At 34.2% G+C, this 11854-nt stretch overlaps 1 long non-coding RNA gene across 2 annotated transcripts; it reads right to left on the bottom strand.

The window, feature by feature from the left end:
- Nucleotides 1-2768: 2768 nt before the first annotated feature.
- LOC110352373 (uncharacterized) lies at nucleotides 2769-11694 on the bottom strand. 2 transcript variants are annotated; one of them, XR_002401278.4, is made up of 3 exons: nucleotides 11315-11694; nucleotides 7034-7188; nucleotides 2769-4309 (listed from the first exon to the last, which is right to left on the bottom strand). It is a non-coding gene; the product is annotated as an uncharacterized lncRNA (long non-coding RNA). The 2 variants fall into 2 exon arrangements; XR_011808718.1 differs by having other exon boundaries at nucleotides 7038-7188.
- Between the last annotated feature and the right edge of the window lie 160 nt (nucleotides 11695-11854).

Here is an 11854-nt window from a genome sequence, read left to right as displayed (position 1 = left end):
CAATGGAACATAGTGGAGATGAGAGCTGATTCAGTTCACTGAAGACAGTTGTGGCAGAGGACTTGGAATTACCCAAATAATCATTCCTTCTTCAAATATTCTTTCACACTTCAGTCTCTCTTTTTCAAAACAAAAGGTCAAACAAAATTTAGAAATTGAGGATTAATAAGCAAAATAGTGATACTGTATTATTTTCTAAAGTCTGTAAATTAGGAAACATCTATCTGATCTTGCTTGAGGTTTCAACAGCAGCACTAGATATTTGTTGGATCATAAACAAAGGAAACAAAACAAACAAACAAACAAAAAACCCAACACTTTTTCCTGGAAATGTGAGTTCTTTTTTAAAAAAATATTATTTTATTTTGAGCATAACATTATCGTGTTTGATTGTTTGTTTGTTTGATTTTTATCTGTCATCAGTTACCAAATTACCTAGCTTTAATTTTTCTTTAAAATATTTCCCAAAATCTCCTTCATAACATAGTAACAGGCAACTTGTACAAATGATAATTTCAGTAAAAGTTATCAGTTTATATTCATCTCTCTTTCTAGTTTTTCTAGTACTGATTTCTAATCACTGTGTATTTTAAGGCTTTTTCTGTGATGAAAATTCATTTCTATGCTCTGAGTTTAGCTACAGAGTTTTTTCTTTTTCATATTCTCACCTCTCTGAGCTCTCACATGCATAAATTAGTCTTCTGTAACTCTTATGAACAAATAAACTGCTTGAAAAAAAATACATTTATTTTAATTATTACTTCTGTTTTTTACCGATGGCTCTGGTATTAAACAATCCATTCTTCAAAGACTGAATATTTAATTTGTTCAAACAGGAGACACTATGCTATATACATAAAACTAAGTGCATGATCCCTTTGACACTTCACAAATACCTCTGCATTTTTCAGAATATACTACAGAGAAAAAGAACAATGAAAACAAAGCTAATGATGGGTCTCCAGCAAAACACTGAAGGCAATTCTCAAAATGAAAGAACATTTTCATTACACCCTAGTTATAGTTTAGAAATTCCACCTAGAGATGCTCACCCAGCAGCATTCCCTTAAGTAAAATCTCCAGAACAGACACATTTTCAGAGTGGAAAGCACTGAGAAAGTGTAACATTTGTACAAGTATGCCGTTTTGTAAAAACAGCTCAAGACAGTCAGGCATAGCTTCAAAACAGCTCATAATCTTTTTATTATTATTATTATTATTCATCTTAAAAATATGGATTTGTATTTGTAAAGATTATACAGCGTTCCAATCCTCAGGTATTTCAAAACAATCACTGAACAGAAAGAAAGAAAGAAGGAAAAAAATATATAAAAAAATGAAAGAATGAAAATGAGAATGATTTTTGGCTTAAAATCACATTTAATTTTTTATTTTTTTTTATGCTTTCAAAGCTTAAAAAAAATGACACAATGTAAAGCGGTAAAATGATGTAAAAAATGTAATGTGGGTGGGGAATAGGAAAAGGAAAAAGTGTGCTACTAGGCTTCAAAAAGTCAGTTTTATTATTATTTCTTCTTAACAGAATATATGTAGCAAAACAAATGTAAGAGTTCATAAACTTACCTGATGTCCAGTTTAGTACTGAAATATCACATATATTAATTGCCTGTTCAAAGTTACACATGTTTCTAAAATTTGTCCATCAACTTTGGAAGTCCTCTTCTCATGTATGGTTTTAGTGGCTTTTTGGTCTGAATCAATCTAGTAGATAAGTAACTGCAAATGAGGTAAACATATGATCTGTTTGAGCTGTTCCTACGTGTCAAATTTACTGAATCTTTATACCATTACAGGCTGAGAGATGAGTGGTTGGAAAGCTGCCTGGTGGAGAAGGACCTGGGAGTATTGACTGAGAGTTGGCTGAATATGAGTCAGCAGTGTGCTCAGGTGGCCAAGAAGGCCAACAGCATCCTGGCTTGTATAAGAAGCAGTGTGGCCAGCAGGTCTAAGGAAGTGATTGTCCCCCTGTACTCAGCTCTGGTGAGGCCGCACCTCAAGTACTGTGTTCAGTTTTGGGCCCCTTGCTACAAGAAGGACATCGAGGTGCTTGAGCAGGTCCAGAGAAGGGCGACCAACCTGGTGATGGGTCTGGAGAACAACTCTTACAAGGAGCAGCTGAGGGAGCTAGGGTTGTTCAGCCTGGAGAAAAGGAGGCTCAGGGGAGACCTTATCGCTCTCTACAGGTACATTAAAGGAGACTGTAGCAAGGTGGGGTTGGTCTATTCTCCCATGTGCCTGGTGACAGGATGAGGGGGAATGGGCTAAAGTTGCGCCAGGGGAGTTTCAGGTTGGATATTAGGAAGAACTTCTTTACTGAGAGGTTTGTTAGGCATTGGAATGGGCTGCCCAGGGAAGTGGTTGAGTCACCATCCCTGGAGGTCTTTTAAATATGTTTAGATGTTGAACTTAGTGATATGGTTTAGTGGAGGACTTGTTAGTGTTAGATCAGAGGTTGGACTTGATGATATTGAGGTCTCTTCCAACCTAGAAATTCTGTGATTCTGTGATTTGTTGACCTTCTCAATATGCCCCTTTTTCTATGTGCCATCAATTCTAGCCTTACTTGGAAAAGATTGTTATGCCTTGGTAATGATTTTCAGTGGGAACATCTAAATAAAGCGAATGCCACTGAACATTCAGTTGCTTGCAGTGTGCTTTTTTTTTTTTTTTAAATGAATTTATGACATTTTTAATTAAAAATAAAAAAAAAAAATAAATGAAAATCAACCTTCCAGTTTGCTGGAAAATAAAAATAATTAACATTTGGAGCTATACTGAAAACAGAAATGGAAAACTGATTTGGAGAAAAATATGATACTTGAAATAGGAAAAATTTCCAGAAGTCTGTCCAAAGAGAAAACATCAAAGTCATTGAAAAAGGACAAAATAGGAAATGTAACATCTTCCACTGAAACAATATTCCATTGAAGTAATGTTTCACAATATTAATTCCACTGTTTCTTTCATTTTCAGTCATACAAGGGAACTACAATAAATAATTACTCACTCTGTCCAAAAATTGTAGGTAACAGGCTAAAAGTAAGAGTATGTTTCTCTGTTTTTCAGTACTTCATTCAATGTTCTTTCATACACTAGGACCTTCAATATTCTCAGAATCCTCTGCTGTTTGTGCATACCACACACTAAAGAGCAACAGAAAAAAATGCTGGTAAAATCCAGGCACATGTTTGCAATACCATGAACTAGTGAATTTTTGCAAATATTATTAACATTGGGTATAATACATAAAAATCTTTCTCCTTCTTTGCTTTGACTGTACTACGTTTTAAATTCACCTGTCACTATACATGTACATGCTACATACAACCTTTAAACAAAACACACACATTTCAAACTTACTTCATTTTTTTCCATTCCTGTCTATGTCTTCGTCACACAAAATGGCTAATAACCCACATATGAAGCTTAGTTCCATTTTGCCACTCCTTTATATCTTTATATATCTTTGGATTTGCCAGTCGTGTATATCTGTATATTAGTCTTCTGTGAGGTTAACAAAAAAAAAAAAAAAAAAAAAAAAAGAAAAAAGGGGAAAAGAAAAGGAAAGTCTTTCTCCATAATCATACACTCTCCTTTTCTGTCTTCTCTGTAGGAATGTTCAAACAGTTAAGAGGGCACATGCTGTTCACAGGACCAGAACAGAAACATTTGTACTGCCAAAGAAGGTATTTTGTATAAAACTGCATGGATCCACAGTGACACCCAGCGGCCACTGTCCTTGCCATAGTGATGCGTTTACTAAAGTAACATTTCCATGTCCTTTTGTTTAGTATGCATTTTGTATGAAAGCAGTAACTCTTAAGAAAGTCTGGTTTAATAGGATTAAGCCAAACATTGTTTGTTTGTTTGTTTAAATTTACTTTATATAAGTATTTTAATATTATGAGTTGTGTGCAGTGTGTGATGTTGGCAAATACTGCTTTTATATAGGTTGAAGACACGGTTTCATTAGCCAATGCTAAAAGTGATGTACACAGCCAATATGAATGGAAAATGAAGACAATTAAAAGTCAGAATGGCATCTTGGAGTTATACTGTGAAAACCTTTAAGAAGAGCTTATGTGTAACACAATTAATATTATGTGAACTTTAATTAATATAATAGTAACATTCCATTAGCTAAAAATGTGTACACACATTACTTCTAGTAAATTATCAATATGGTTGCACTTCTTCTTCAGCCTTGGTCTTAAGCCAATGATTCAACACAAATGGATGGCAAAATCTTCAAGGCACAGGCTTGTCTCTAAGTTTGTGAACTAAATTACTGAAATAAAATGAAAAGAAAAATGAACTATTATTTATATTTAATACTTTTTTTTTTTTCCCTCCAAAGTACCAGGCTAAGTTGTGTTCCCAGATGGCATCTGACAGAAGGAATAATATCTAAATTACTCTACCAGAAGTTCTCAGACTAATCCTAGGACTGTTTCCTGTCTGATGATGTGGGTAACAGGAATTTCACTTGCTGTATGAAAACACAATCTTCAAAGAAATAAATAGACTAAGTTAATATTTTCTTCACCACAGAACTAGTAATATATAGATATATATGCATATGTATAAACATGACTTACTCTCCTTTGATCATTTGTTATCCAAAGAATGTAACACTACCCTGCCCAGATTGGTGAAAAACATTTATTCAATCACTGCCATCAAATACAATTAGTTAGGTAAGCATTGATGTAAAGCATAAAAATCAACTGAAAGATCAGTTCTGAAATCCAGGTCTAAAATTTTAAACTGAATGTGAAAAGACATTTAAATCCAGTATTGGACTGATCAAAACTGCAGAGCTGGTGGCCTAATCCACAGATAAATTAGATTTTCTGAAAAATACAGATGCATTTCAAAACTTATATATATATATATATATACGTTTTCTTTAGTTTTAGCTTTGCTAACAAGCTGATGCTAAGGAGAGTTTTCCAATAGTTTTTCTAACATTCTCCTACCAATGTTCTTTTCCAGTGGGATTTTCAAATTCAGTTACAGTCTTAGTCTTTTTAGATCAGGGAGTAGCATCCCTGACTATATGAAGCCTTATATACTTTAAAAGGACAGTTCTGAAATGTGAAAAAAAAACAAAAACAAAAACAAAAACAAAAAAAAAAAAAAAAAAACAGAAAAACAAAAAACAACAACAACAAACTGCTGTCTGCCGTTTATTCTCCAGGTCCATTTTGTAGGACTTTTTCTGAAGTAGATTCTAACATTCCTAAAAGGTGGTGTGTATTTTGTATTTCTGCTTTTCAAAAGTGATAACATCAGTACAGAAAGACAGGCTAAGAAAATACCCACATTCTTCCAATCAAAAAATAACTTGCAAGAGCTCAGAATTTATTACTGCTTGATAGATGGTAAGAACAGAATTCTATAGCACAAGATTATAATTCTACATGGTCTCTTAAAAAAACAAACAAACGAAAACTAACAGCCAATAAGTCTCTTTTAAATAATATACATTCCAATTCCGATGTACTTTCTACTGAAAGGCTGGTTGTATTCACAATAAATAAAATAAAATAAAATAAAAAATAAAATTCTACCTGCCAAGGATGGCCTGCTTCCCTCTGGGAAGCATTTCTGCTGGACCAACACTCTGCTTTATCAGCTCCTTTGTAACTTAGTGAAACAGCATCTACAAATTCTTGAAGCTTCTTTTGAAGCTTATATTGTAGTTTTCCATGGCTGAGAAATGTGATCACTTCTTCCAAAAGAATATTCGACAGCTAGAGTCTGTCATTCCAAGAATGTTGTTGTGCCAGTTATTACTGGAAAATAAAAATCTAACGCCTAGCTGGTACTTGATATAAATAAAGCCCACTGCAGATTTCTTCTCCAGACTTGAAAAGTGTACTTTTCAGTTCATAACCCTCTGAACCAGAAAAATCACAATTTATGCAAATACATATGGCAAACAATGAATGTGGTTCATCATTACTCTTCCTCTTAAGAGGAAACAAAAGAAAAAAGGTGTAAAAGTGATAACATAATAAAAATAAATAAACAAACACACACACACACAAAAATATCCCACCCCACACAACAGGAATTATTAGGATGAGCGGACCTTAAATCTTGCTTGCCGTTTGTAAGTGAAAACATAACAATGTAGGTTATTTCAGGAGTGGTCTAGATTTTTTTTTTTTTTGCATAAATTTAGTAATAAAATGCTTATAAAGAAATAAATAAAATGCAAAAGCAGGGTTCGATCCTCAAAATAAAGAGCTGACCGTTAAGGTACAATGTTTTAGCTAAAATAATATTACTAAGATTAAAATAAATTTTAATGGAAATTAGGAAAAAAAAAAAAGAAAGGAACAGGGGACATCCTTTTCTTGTATTTTGCAGAGAGCTTGCTTTATAGTAAAAACATGAATATTTTCATCTACAGTTTTATTTATGCCAGACCCATTACCATATAAGGTACTAGAAAAAGATCATTTACACAGGTTCTTCCTATGCTTCAGACAAGTATCTGACTAACTGAAAAACTTATTGCAATTAATACTTTTCCTAGAGGCTGTATATGAGGAATGTACCACATGATTTGCTAGACTAAGGAAACTGCAAGTCACAATCTCATTTTACAACAAATACCATTATAAGCAATCCCTAGGGAGACACTCCAATATACTCAGATACTGTGTTTTTGTTGTTACCCATTTGACAAGAGTTTTTACCCACTGTAAAAGGCATTTTACTACTGCAATTTATATCATCATTTAACTATGCTATTCTGATAGAACAGAGTAAATTATATAGCAGAATTTGTCTCTGAGTGACGTGTATTAAATAAAAACATGAAGTTTTTAATTGAAAAAGTATTGCTTTTTTCAGCAATACCCTTAATACAACTTACTTGTACTTGTATTTTGATTACAAATACAATCTACAGTGGTCTTAGTTGCTGGATAAAAATATACAAATAACCAAAATCTGCATTGAAATATTCCAATAAAATCTTCACTTTATAGCTACTTACTCACACCAGTGGGAAGAAAACATTTTGTTGTTGTTGTTCAGGACAAATTTCTTTCCAAGACACTACAGATATTTAGTTTGAGGAGGGAGGATCCATGAGCTGGGGAAAGGAAACGTATGCTCTCATAAGCCTGCACTGGTGTATCCTCTGTGATCCTGTATAGGGAAAAAATTACAAAATGCTATTGTAATTAACATATCTTCAAAAAAGAAAAAACTAAGAACTTCTAAATTCTGTTCCTGGATCTTTTCTCATTTTACACTGCTGTGTGGATGTCATCTCAGTGTCACCTTCCGTCACCTACAGCCCTGGTACTTGGACTTCACTATGAAATAAAGTGTTGTATCCTGAAGAGTGTTGTATCCTTCTGTAACCCAGAACCCAGCTCCAGAAAGGTGGCTACTGAGAGTATTTCACTTCTTGAATAAAAAGTTCATTACAGCAAGTACTTCTTCTCCTGGTCTCTTGCAGAGGCATACTCACTCTTTCTCCAGCCGTCCAGCCATGTTCACAGAATCACAGAATCATCTAGGTTGTAAGAGACCTCCAAGATCACCAAGTCCAACCTCTGACCTAACACTAACAAGTCCTCCACTAAACCGTATCACTAAGTTCAACATCTAAACATCTTTTAAAAACCTCCAGGGATGGTGACTGAACCACTTCCCTGGACAGCCCATTCCAATGCCTAACAACAATGCCTATATGTTAATCCATATCCTACAGGTAAATATATACAAAACATGTATTTTTATAGCTGGAAATCATAATTTTAATATTATGACACAGATTTTTAAGGAAGCATTCAATAATTGGATGATACTGTAATTGTCACTAAATAGACATTAAAAAAGTAAATGCAAGAATAACAAATCGCTTTCCAACTATAATAATCCTCATGCTGCAGTGACAAGATACATAAACTTGGGAGGCTAAGTGACCAACTGCCAAATGTTGTGAAGAATCCCAGGATCTCACTATTGCATACTTCTAGCTACATCCCAGAAAAGCAGTAGACTGATATTCCTAGGTTTTCATTACATTTCAGAATAAATTGGAAGAGGGAAATATTTCAGAATAAACTCAAAGATGGAAATATTATATTTGTTATGGAACAATAACCTATTCAAGCATTCTATCATTTTGTTTTTATGTAGGGCCAAGTTTCCATGATGGCTTCAGCTCTGAATTTTTTATTTATATTTTTAATTTAGTTTTCTGTAGGCTGCTTTGCATTGTCACATTGTGATTCAGCTGAGCTCAAGCTCATAGCGTTGAATAAGCCTCCCAAGAAAGCTTACGAATTTTTATGTCTTAGCTCCAGTTGAAAAGGTTGCTGCATTAAAACCATTGATGTGTGCGAACTAAACCTTCCTTCAGTGTTGGTGTTGGAATAAAGTATTCAGGACCATATAAGCTAGCCTAAAAACCTCTGGAACCTGCTTTAGAATTAAAAAGTATTGTAAGTATAATACCATAAGGGCAAAGATGGCAAAGATGAGTTTTACTATTACTGTGTATATATATATATATATATATATATATATATATATATAAAATTCATAAAAATACCTTAAAAAAAGAAAAAAGCCATATATACATACATACTAATGTTAGCCAGGTAAGTGCCCAGAAAATCCAAAAATCAGAGCAGAGTGGATTTGGGTACATAACTTAGTCTTTTTATCTAGTGAAATCAAAGGAATCATCTTCTGTTTCCACTGACAAGGATGAAATCTGGCCTGGACTGCCCTCAAAAGCAAAACAGCTGCTGATTTCAACAGAGACAGAATTGAATTTAACCCTTTTTATTCCAAGTTTCAAGGAGTTTTTCCTCTACATATTTACACAAAACATAAATGAGAGTTGTAGTTTAGACTTTCAAAGAAAGCCATAGCTGATGTAGAACACCCTTGAAGCCACAGAAAATTTGAAAAGTCAAAATGGAGATGTCTGAGTGAGATCAATATTCTTACCAACAACAGCTTTTGTTAGACTGTGTTACCTACAAGGTTGAAAAGCACTGACTTAAGGAAGTTCAATGTGTTGCTGGGAGCACAATTTTTTTCCACATAAATGTGTGGTTTAGTCAGCCCAGATTCCTATTTAAATATTCAGTTATATTACGTTTGTTCAATCTAGTGCTATAATTTGTAGCAGTTGAAATAACACCACACTTAAGAAAAAAAAAAAAAAAGAGAGAGAGAAAGAGAGAGAGATGGAAAGATGATAGAATGATTTGCATGATTACTTTGCTTGCTATAAACATTAAGCTTCTGCCCTCTGGAACCAGAAGGGTGGTGTTAGATTCTTTTTCTTTCAGGCATGATTGAATTTGAAATGTAAATTGAATTCAAATCTCAATTCTCAGGTAGTCTGAACCCTGTTCCTCACTGATCCCTGAGGGATAGAGGGAAGAAGCACACATTTCAAATGTGTGTTTCCCAGTTCCCATCTGAGATTCATCAGGTTCATCCATCTCCTACCACATACAGATCTTTACGTTTATTTTAGTGTCTGTCAAGACAGTCATGACTGTAAGGATCAGTTTTAAGGATCAGCCAGAAAGGCCAGGCTGGCCGTGGATGTTCCAGCTTAATCTCTTTCCTTGAGGCAGGCTAGGGGTAAATTTTGGGAGAGACAGCTAGCTTTCCCTTTTCAAGCATTTCCTCTAAAAGGTTTCAGATTGCTGTGGCTTCTGATGTTGCAGCCTTTTAGTAGTACAACAGCCACTGAAAGGAATGGAAAATTGTGAACTTAGTGTTTTTCCACAATGGTGCAAACAGATGAGCCCACTGTAGTGCTATTATTTTTAGATAAAATGAAAACTCTGACTTAACCAGGCATATGCACCTTTAATATACTTTATTTATTTATTTATTATTTTCTATTTTCCAATATACTGTGACTTAAATATTAATCTGGGGGAAAAGGTAATATGCACCATAAAATGGAGATAAAAAGTCAAGAAAAAAAAAAATAAAAATCTATCATCAACTGTGACGGAGTAAAACTAAAGTTTGTGCCAGAGAGTTTAATAGCAGTGCAGTGGTCACAGAAGCCTGGTGTTTAAAAATTAATTTCTAGTTTGAAGCTGTTACTGGCAGTGCTAAGAGCATACAAAGTACATTTGTTCATCACCAGAGCTAGTTTCAGAGTAGAAAATTCAGGAGGAAGACAATGAGGTCTGTCCAGTTTCTAAAATAGACCTGGGAAATATTTAAAATCTCCAGGCTGTGAAAAATAATTTTCCACGAAAGAAGAGCTAAAGGGCAAATTAGAGAAATATCTCATCTCCACATTTTAAAAGGCTATAAACTTGTCTACTTCACAAAGAATGGTGTCCTGTTAATTTGATAAAAAGCTGATCAGATGTGATTTAAGTTTCTCTAAAATAGATATTTAGGAAACAACTTCTGCTATCTCTGTTCTTACTTGAAAGGAAAAAGATGTTTATCAGACCATTGACTTAAAACAGAAGAAAATATTACACCATTTCTCATACTGCAAATGGAAAGAGAAAAAGATTTGCAAATTCAGTCACTGAGCTGTAAATATATTCCCGCAGCTACTCACAAGCATAGCAGAAAGACTTTATTGTACTCATCAAAGATGTCACCATGTGCACCGATCTCAAACCGTTTACATTTTCATCTGTGAACTGAAAATTCCTGAACAAGTCTGAGCACCCCTGACCAGCAGTCCTAATATTTTAAGTGGTGCTGAGAATGTGTTTTATCTAGCCAAGCACTATTTCCTCTTCAACTTCCAGCACTTCAGTGAATGGAAGTGATGATCTAAAGAAAGAAGAGTGCATACTGCAGGAGTATAGAAAGCAAGCAGGCACCAAAATGTGAAAGCCAAGCCTGTTCTAAAGACAATTTTAACAGTTAATAGCAATGTTAGAAGTGGATAAAAACAATTTTGTCTTTTGGAGCAATTGAGGTAATTATTCATAGAAAGCAAGTGTGATTTTTCTTTGTTTGTTTGTGAGTTTGGTTCAGAAAACAAAGATTTATTTAACTGAAAATGCTTATTATTTAAACCAACTTGATAAATAGCATCCCTCCCCTCTCCCCCCCCCCAAAAAAAATAATAAATAAATCAAACAAAAGAAGCATTTTATAAATTAAATTATATGCCACCCTCTATTCAGGGCATGTCAGTGGTCATCTAATAGTTAGAATTTGTTTCTGTTCCCCGACTGGCTGTTTGAAATGCTGTAAAATGGGAAAATACAAGGACTGAATAATCTTTTTAATTTCAGAAATACTTACTTACATGCAAATACACGTCTCCATATGTAGAACAATTATTCTCCATACATCCTTGGAAACAATAATACATGCACACGAATATTTGTAACTAGCAAGTAAAAAGGGGGCAGGAATATGATCATAGAAGACAGATATTCAAAATTTAAATTAATGTCTTCCAACATCTAGACAAAAAAAAAAAAAACAAAAAAAAAAAAAAAAACTGATTTTTCACTGTATGTACTTCACTTAGTAATTGATACTTGTGTGAAGCATGAACAAAGTAGGAGCTACATGCCAGCAGACCAGTCTTAGCCAGGCTCTTTTTAGTTGCTTTTCTTGCACATGCAGTTTTCAAAGTAAAAGCTGGGAGAGAGTCATGCCCCAAATGATTGGCTGCAGGGAGTAATGTTTCACATGACTCTACACCATAGTTAGAAATGCCAGTTAAGTGCTTAATCTTGAAGCAGCAGCAAAAGATCAATTAAATTGATAATGGTATTGATAGTGGGCTTTCAACCTAGCAACTAGAAGTGTAACAAGACCCAATGGCTGGCAGCTGAAG

Source organism: Anas platyrhynchos, chromosome 4, assembly GCF_047663525.1.
Source record: "Anas platyrhynchos isolate ZD024472 breed Pekin duck chromosome 4, IASCAAS_PekinDuck_T2T, whole genome shotgun sequence".
Lineage (NCBI taxonomy): Eukaryota > Metazoa > Chordata > Aves > Anseriformes > Anatidae > Anas > Anas platyrhynchos.
Note: the sequence above shows the minus strand (reverse complement) of the source record. Positions and strands in the feature narration are given on the sequence as shown.